The 8,938-nt window shown below is 46.1% G+C and overlaps 1 long non-coding RNA gene across 2 annotated transcripts; it reads right to left on the bottom strand.

Moving 5' to 3' along the window:
• Positions 1–1,171: 1,171 nt before the first annotated feature.
• LOC142604363 (uncharacterized) lies at positions 1,172–4,481 on the bottom strand. Of its 2 annotated transcripts, none has more exons than XR_012838224.1 (3): positions 4,301–4,481; positions 3,449–3,692; positions 1,172–2,920 (listed from the first exon to the last, which is right to left on the bottom strand). It is a non-coding gene; the product is annotated as an uncharacterized LOC142604363 (long non-coding RNA). The 2 variants fall into 2 exon arrangements; XR_012838223.1 differs by having other exon boundaries at positions 3,159–3,692.
• Positions 4,482–8,938: the final 4,457 nt, after the last annotated feature.

Below are 8,938 nucleotides of genomic sequence, written 5' to 3' on the forward strand. Positions count from 1 at the left end.
CGCAAATGGGACGAGAGGAACAAAAATCGCAGTGATGTATGCTATTGACACTGCGTCCGGGCTTTTGATTAATTGCAAATCAACATGACATAGTGGAGTTTCAGAGAGTGAGATTGGTTTCGGTGTTATTTCAGTAATGTGGCGCTTCTTTAAACATTAACCAAGCCCTACTCCATAAAACCAGAGACGCCAAGGGGAGAAAGCACTTCTTGCAGGACATCCCTTCCCCTCGGTTTTTTGCTCAATATTTTTAAGTGCTCTCCTTAGCCCAGTTTTCTGTGCTCCCAAGTGATGGGGACTCCTATCCAGGCAGCAGCTGAGCAGTCCTGTTTATTTATAAGATTCAACCAGAGCCACACAAAAGGTTATGGCTACAGGCCAAATGTCTTTGACATCATAGCCTGTCATTAATGGCATAAATCCTCTGTGATTTCATTTCCCAGTCAGCTAACCAGCATCTATCACAGATTATTTTAAAGGAAAAAATGTCTAAACATTTACCTTCAAACCCCAAACAGATCATATCGTTCTATTTTGCCTTCCCGATATTAAATATATTCTCTTGCATATGGCATTTTTATTACAGGTTGCGACCAGTCACGGAGCTTGTTTCAGAAAGAGATATGTACAAAGAGAATTTTCTCATTGTTCCCCAAGGGGAAAAACAAAAACGGCATTTCATTTAACAAAACCTTTACTAACCACAATACTTTGCCCTTTTAATGTATTTTTGTTCCCCTGCTTGTGCACCAGATCTCTATCTGGTCATTCATTTTGAGGGAGAGAAAGATTAAAAAAAGTTGCACTCTGTGCTACAGCTTCTTAAATCTGAGAACTTTTAATGAGGACAGGCCAGAACAGTTCTCCTTCAGACCATGCCTGGCCCTTCTTTCGCATAAAATGATCGCGGTTACGTGCAAAACATCAGCAAATGACTCGGAGCAGGAAAGGACTGAAAATACATGTAATGCCCGAGTATTTTAATTTAAAACACCTTGGTATTTTAAAGTCTTGCTGACTTTGGTGTATTTGCTGATGGACAATAGACTGCTTGATAATAAGCCTTGATATTTGACCAGTCTGTGCTGGTTACATTGGATTAGGCCTAAAAAGCACAACAACAGTTTTCCAAAGCAGGGCTGGTACTAAACCCGCAAGGGTACAGCGGGAATTCTTCTACACTTACATGCAAAAGCAGATAGTCAGAGAGGCGGCTTTGATCTTACTTTTTTGCACATGAACGTGAAATTACTGAAATTAGTCCAGATTACACCATTTGAGAGCAAAAGAACCTGCCTCCAGAAGAAAACGTCCTTACTGTAATGTACAGCACTCCCTTATCAGCTCTCATCTCAAAAGCACCCTGTAAGGAGAATTAATTACATGCAATTACAGATGAATTCTGAGATCCCGATGAATTCAAAGGAAGAAAACTCAGGATCAGATCGAGCCCGTTTCCCATCTGTTGCACAAAGGGCAGAATTACGCAGGCAATTTGGTACGTGGCGGCAGCAGTCAGGCCGGGGCAGCGAGCCCGAGTCCTCCTGATGCCACTGCAAACTCCTGGAGGCTGTATTTTTTCAGCCCCTGATGCCTGTAGGTCGCAGGGGAAGGGAGCATCACCAGGAGCACCATGCAGAGAGCAGCGTGCCAAGGGGCCAGGGCACTGCAGCCAGGAGGCTGCCCCAGCCTCAGAAGGTACGTCTGAGTTTTCCCGTTGCAGAAAATAATACATAAGGGCAGACGAGCAAGGCTGGCTGAGCAAACGCAGTCTCCCCTCTCTCTGGCCATCCGGCAGTGTTCAGAAGAGAAAGGACAGAACTGGAGCTGGGCATCAAAGCACGACCCCGAAGTTCCCGTTGGAGCCATCGCTCTTGCCTTCGTCCCACGTTAACCCCGTACCCAAAGCCCTCACCACCACCAAAGAATAACAAAAGGACCTCCCGCATACCTTAGCAAATATAAATTAGATGTTTCCTTTTTTGAGTTGTCTGGAATCTCAGGAGGAACCCGCAAGCAAATGCTACCCAGACGTGCAGGCAGCACGGATGTGTCAGAGCACTCATGTGAGAGCCAAAGTTAAAACATGCCTGCAAAGCACCAGTAGCTCCATTCTTATGACTAACGCATCCCAAAGGTGCCATAACATGCACTGATGCAATGAATTCTGGGGCGCTGGAAGGAGTACAGTGAGAGGAGGAGCTGGAGAGGAGAGTTTCTTAGGAAAGCCAGCAAGTTATTTTTCCACAATTTATCATACTACTTTTACACTGTGAGTTAGCCTTTTCCTCCAACTGCAGAGATGAAAAGTCACACAACTCCAGCATGAATTAAGCCAGCCAAGAAAAAGAAAAGCAACTTTCTCTGCTCCCCAGGGCATATATTATGCCTATTTGTTAACGTTTTTTGATATGTGGAGGAGACAAACTTCAAGGAAGAAATGTGGACATCTCCTATCTGAAACAAAATCTACCATGCTGGAGCGGGCTGAACATGTTTAGCTAGGAAGACGTGTTAGGGGCAGTGATATATTTGAATGGTAATGGTTAGATTTTTCAGTACAAATAATATAGTGCGGTGCTGCCCTTGCGAATGACAGTCGCTCGATGGACTCTTCCAGTACCGGTGGAAATAATAAATAGCGCGTCTGCACCCTGGCAGAAGAGTAAGATGCGTGCCCGAGCAGAGCAGGAGGGAGGTCAGCAGCAAAGCAGACCCCAACCGCTGCGGTCGCAGAAGCTCCCAGGGTTTACGTGCTCCTGTGGATGATGAGCCGAGTGTCAGCAAACCTCCACGAGCCTTTAAAGTAGATAAAGTTACCTGTAAACGCGTTGGGAAGCTTCCTCCTGAGCAGCCATCAGCAACAACCATCACCTGAAGCAATCTTTCCAGGGACATGGAAATATCCGTGGAAGGAAACCTGCAAGATTTGAAGTGTGTGGCGTAAGGCTTTCAAGCAGTGCATAATTAATTATATCTCAAACACATGCAAATAATTTACACATGTAACAAAATCTCCAAGTCTGAAAACCCAGAATATGAAAGACTGCGACTGCTTAATCATTTACTGTAATTGCAGTATTGTCATTAAAAAGGCGCCACGATGCGATTCTTGCAGCAGATGAAAAGGAGGGACAATACATGCAAATGCTACTCACATTTTCTTTTCCTCCTCTCCCAGTGGTTTAATTTATATCTGATGAGACTACAGTTTTAAGAAGGAAAATGGCACATTAGTCTCACTGGTAATACCGCTCAGGATGAAAGCACTCTCATTATTCGCACTGAAAGATCCAAATTTGCTTAAACAAGAACTGTCACAACATGCTGAGGTCCAGGGATTCCTAGGGGAGCTGGTCTGACATATTTGAAGCTGATTTGCATTAATTTATGAATATTACATAGTCTGTTTGTCCAATGGTTCTAAAGATGTTTAGTCAATGCATACCTTGAGTTAATTCAATAGAAAAACTGTCAGATGATACGCCAAGGGACGGGCACAGCAATTCCGGCAAGCCCTCCTCATTAAACACCGAGCGTAATGAACTGCAGAAGGATTTCATCGCAGGAGTTAATGAGCTATAAATATTGAAAATTCCAAGATGCTTCATCTACATCGAAATGTTGCAACTATGAAGGTAAATACCAAATGCACAAGGGTCCTCGAGATCAAAGCCTGGTGAAGAGTGTCACTGGGATGAGAGAGAAAAGAAGGGGAAAGAATGAGAAGGGCAGAAATAAACTCGCGAGCCTGTTGGGAGACAGCGTTGGAAAACTTGCGATAACGACTCTAATCCAGCTCCAGTACTGGCTCCAATTAGGATAAGCCAGGGCTTCCCTAATTGCTTTTAATCCCCTCGGCTTCTCTGAACACAGGAGTGACCATGCACGAGGCGTGCAGCCCCGCGTCGCGGTGCGCGGCACGTGGAGGAGATCGCCGTGTCGGGGGTCCGCAGCCTCCTTACCCCACTGCCGCTCGCAGAGGCAATGCTCCGTACGGGGTCCCGTTTGCAGGCTGGCCAGATACAGAGGGACGGAGGGAGACCAAGGACACCGGGCTCTGCGAGAGCACCTGTCTCCATCAGCACAGCCTTTGCAAAGCAAGATGCAGCTGACATTATGCCTTCCTCCATTGAATTAATTGCTTTCCTTTTCCGTACGTTGCTGTTACCACCACCCAAACCCCTGTGGACAGGTCTCCTTCGGGTGGAGCTACTGAGCTTGCAGTAAAGAGCAGATGGAGTGGTTTTGCATGCCATTTGCTTTGAAATGCAGCATGTGCTTTTGAGCTGCTCCATACCTTTATCCACTTTCCTTTCCTTTCAAGCCTTTTTTTGTTTCTTCAATTAGCTGCTGGGCTTCTTATTAGAGGGTAGACACTTCTTGCCAAACTCTCTTGCAGAAGGAAGAATGGAATTCCCTTTGTTTCCATCTGTAGATCACAGAGCTATCCCGAGTCAACTGCAGAGAGCCAAAGCTCTCTTGCCTAAGGTGTAAACAGAGAAAAATACCAACTTTTGATCTGCTTTTACCTTTCCAGCAAAAGTGAAGTCAGTGCAAGTATCAACATGGGAAAAAGAAAAAAAAAAAAAAGAAAAAAAAAAGATTTGCTGGTCTGTCTTGGATTCCATGTGTGCATGCAAAGGGCTCGCACATAAATACAGGGATAAGGATGGAAAGGTTTTGGTTAAAGGTAGACATTCATCCTTACTGGGAGCTAACAGCCACTGCACCATTTAAGAATATCAAAGACTTCAAAAATAGAGCTAAAGTGGTATTATTTCCCTGGGTAATCTCTCTGCCCTAGGGTGAAATTCATTCCTGTTCATAAAAATCCTGTGCTATTAAACTATAGAAATCTATCCTTTCCTGTTAACAGCCTACTCTACACCAATTAAACGAAACTCTGATGATGATTTTGGTGGAAGCAGTATCTTGGAGTTAAACACTAGCAGCAAGATTTTTCTCAAAGCATAATAATCAAGAAATTTCTTAGGTAGTGACCTCAAAGTGCTCGGGTTAGGTTTGGTCGTTATTTACATCTGAGCATCGGTATTTGCAGGCGGGAGCAGCGGGTCCCCAAGGCAGCGGCAGGAGGTTGGGCAGCCCAGCGAGCGCAGCGGCTGTGTCCCCGCTGCTCGCAGACCCCGAGCCTGGATGAAACACAGGCATAGCCATGAGGCACCTTGCGTGCCATGTAATGCAAAATAATTAATGAGTTAATTTGCGTATCAAATATAGTTTATCCACAGCAGGACATTTTGCCTTAAAAAAAAAAAAAAAAGAGTTAGTAAAATATCAATGCTGGAAAGCGAGAGCCTCTGGCTTCCTACCTGCTGCAGCGGGGAAGGAGCAGGGTTTGCCAGGGGGATCCTCCCGCCGGCTGCCTGGTTATGAGAAATAACCGGAGCAAGGCCAAGTTTGGGCTTATGAGACCTAATACTTGGTTTTGACCTTGGTTCCTGAGTTACCCTGAACTCTGCTATAGCTGGGGGGGTGCAAAGAGGGGGGTATCCGACAAGGACAGGGGATCTGTGCTGCTGCTCGTGACTGGCTTTTCCACAGCTTCCCAACCAGAGTGATCCAGTAGCTATTTCACAATTTAATGTGTCGTTTGTATGAGCTTCAGCATAGAATTTAAAAAAAAAAAAAACAAAAAAATCTGTTTCCAGTACCTATGGGTTGAAATCCAAGCCAGTAAGGAAGGAAAAGGCAACAGCAGTATTTTTTTTTTTTTTTTAAGAATAATATAAAACGTGTATATTGCTGAAACAGGTATGTTTGGAGCACCTTCCTATCCTGCCTAGTAAAATTATAAAATACATTGGCTTGTGTATAACAACCTGGATTTGCACACTCAGTAAAGCTGTAAATGTTGGTGCTAGATTAAAGACTGTACTTTAGAGAAAACTTTGGAAGGAGAAAAAGAATTACATTTTCAAGACTCATATTTCACTTTTATATTCTTGAACTTTCTATAATTTTCATTGCTTTCACTTTTCTGTCCTGTCCGCAGACATTGGCAAACGAGCGGAAACATCTCCGCGATCTGCAGGAGAGGACAAAGCAAAGACAATGCATCAAGCTAAAAAGAGGGAAAGGCTTCAGGTTGCCGTGGGGGTTATAAAATGATGTTAATTCCTTACAAAATAAAGTCTACCCTAGGCACAGGATAAATGGAAGGATTTAGCTATGGATTTCGGTTCCACCTGGAGAACTGCCAAAAGCGCGGAGCAGCCCGCTGCGGGTCTCGGTACAGCGCGGCAGCCGGTGTTGCCGTGTCTGCCTCCGACGCTCGTGCTGGATGTGATACGAATGGTTCGTGTGATGCTGCTGGTGTTCCCCCGGCAGCGTGTGCTCCCGGGACAGCGTTCCTTCCCTTTCTCCTGAGAGAAGAAATAGAGGATGGCGGTGAGCAGTGACATACTGCTGTCGCTTCCCACCGCTCAGCAGCGTTGTTCCCATGTAGCTGCTCCATTCACAATGACCTGTTCCTGTTCCCTCACCTGGAACGTTGAGATTTTCATCTCAGACTCCATCAAATGACTCCACAATCCTTCAGCTGCTTTTACTCATCCTCTAGTTTCCGTGAAACACCGTTGCGGTTGGTGCAGGTGGTGACCAGAGTTTGGCTTTGGTGGGTCAGGGAGTGCTGCAGGACTCCTGCTGCTCTTTGGCTTCCCCGTGAGGACGCATGGCTTTTGTGTCTGCAGCATCAACAGTCCTGTTCTGACTTCCATCATGGCTCCTGAGTGTGAACAGGTCTTAAAATTGTCAGTTTGTTGAATTTAGACAAAAGTTTCCAAGCGCTTTTAGGTCCTACCTATCTGGAAGCCAATGGGGGACGAGTTATCTGAATACAGATGAAACAGCCGAATTCTGCACACCGAAGAGCAAATGCAGAGAGAAGCCAAAATCGGTCTGAAAAATTTGCAGACTTCACCCCCCACACACATTCTATCCGTCTCCCACAGGTTTATCAAGGTACGATTCCTGACGCTGCTGCCCTGAGCGGTGCAAGAAGCCGTGGGGACCCCGTACGTGCACTGAACCCCGCCGCAAAGCTGACAGCCCCGTCCTCAAAGAGCTGACAAGCCCGTCACGCCGGGAGAAAGGACCTAATCCAGACAAGGCGGGTGCTGAATCCCAGAGTGCGTGTCTCATCCAACACCTTCACTGCATGGTAATCTCCACCTGCCAAGAATCCCGAACCATGAAACAGGCTCCCCTGAAGTCACAAGTTTCATTTAAACATTTTGAAAGAATGGCCATTTCTTTAAATATTATTATACTTTTTTTGCACACCTACAAAACCTGCAGTTTTCAGCATGCACTCGGCACGTCAAAAGAATCAGCCAGTACTGCCAGTTTGACGAGAAAACTGAGAAAATTCGAAACAGTTGGTTCCTGCAGCATTCTCTAATGCACCGTCCTGTGCTGTCTGCTGAGGGCACACGCACCCAGCGAGCAGCAGGCAGCGTTGCCTGTCTCCCGCTGCTGCTGGCATGCCAACTCCTGTTATATCTTCTGTGTCACCGTACTCGTGGTGTCTAGATTCAGGCAGTGTATGCTTGTGTCCTGCAGCGCCTGCTTGATGCTCCCTAGATGCATCCAGCTAATATGGGAAGGAGAAGAGTTTCGCTGTTACCTTGCTAGCTACCAAACCACGCCGTCTGTGTTTTGTTGCTATATTTATGCTGACTCCAACTGACCGGACAACTGGCCAGCAAGAGAAGGGAAAGGCACTGACAGGAGAGGGTGCTAACGATTTAGGCAAGGGAGCGAGCCAGGCACAGAATATGCAGATAGTGGCCCCGGACCGGCTGCCCCTGCAGCAAACATCAAAGCCAGGGTCAGATCAGTGAGTGGCTCTCACGGAGGATGCTTTTTAGTGGGGAGAATAAGCAGATCCAGGCTGTGACAGCTAATCTGTATCTCTAAATCCAGCCCTGTAATTATTATTATAAGCTTTCCAAGACACCATTAGATTTGAAAAGTAAATTTGAATTTATAAATTGAGTCCTTCTAGATAGGGTCAGGGCTCCATCCAAGGCATCATTTAATAGCATTATGGGCTGATAAAAACTTGGGAAAATCATCAGAGGGGTCAAAACTGCGTTGAAATGCTTCACGGCCGTCCTCAGCCCTTGCAGCGCGTTTGATTCCGGTCAGACCAGCAGTTTCAAGCTGAGTCACAGTTGTGCAGCCTCAATATCTGCTCCGGAGGCCACACACAAACAGCGGGAAAGGAGCTTTCCAACCCAGACAAATAAGGACATTGAGTCCCTTTTCGGTTCCTCAAGGCCTGTTTCCGTTATGCTTCCCTGTCCCGTTACACAAAAACCCAGCTCCGCGCTCGTGACTTCAGGCTCAGGACCCCAGACAAATGAGGGATGTATGGAGCTCACAGCGAGCGTGTTTGGAATTGAGCTGAGGAGCATCACTTCAATAAGGGGATGTTCCAGGCAGCCATGAAACAAGGGGATTTGAAGATGAGTTTCCTGCTTAATTTTTTAATCCCTTTCCAAATCTTTCAATGCGCTTGCTTACGCTCCGTGTTTTGATTCCCCCCAGCCCCCTTCCCCGGCTTTGTAGTTGAGGCAGACTTTGAGCTTTTTTTTCCCATTGCATGCAACTCGTAGTTAATGATCGGCAGCTCTGCGGTTCCAGGTATGACCGTAAAAAAGTCCCTCGGTCTCTCTGGGGCAGATCGTCTTTTGGTGCAAGTTGCCTTATACCGCATGGTGTTTATGTTCTCATCAGGGAAATAACGATGGTATCACCTTTCCTCCTGCCTTTTGTCAAAAAGGAGAGAACGACCTGTCTCTTCCTAAAGTGCTTCAGACAATGACTGTGCTCAGCCAGCCATAAACACAGCTATATAATAACCTCCAGACCCATCTCCCCACTTAATTTACATACATGCTGTACACATCAG

This window comes from Balearica regulorum, chromosome 18 (assembly GCF_011004875.1).
Source record: "Balearica regulorum gibbericeps isolate bBalReg1 chromosome 18, bBalReg1.pri, whole genome shotgun sequence".
Taxonomy (NCBI): Eukaryota; Metazoa; Chordata; class Aves; order Gruiformes; family Gruidae; genus Balearica; species Balearica regulorum.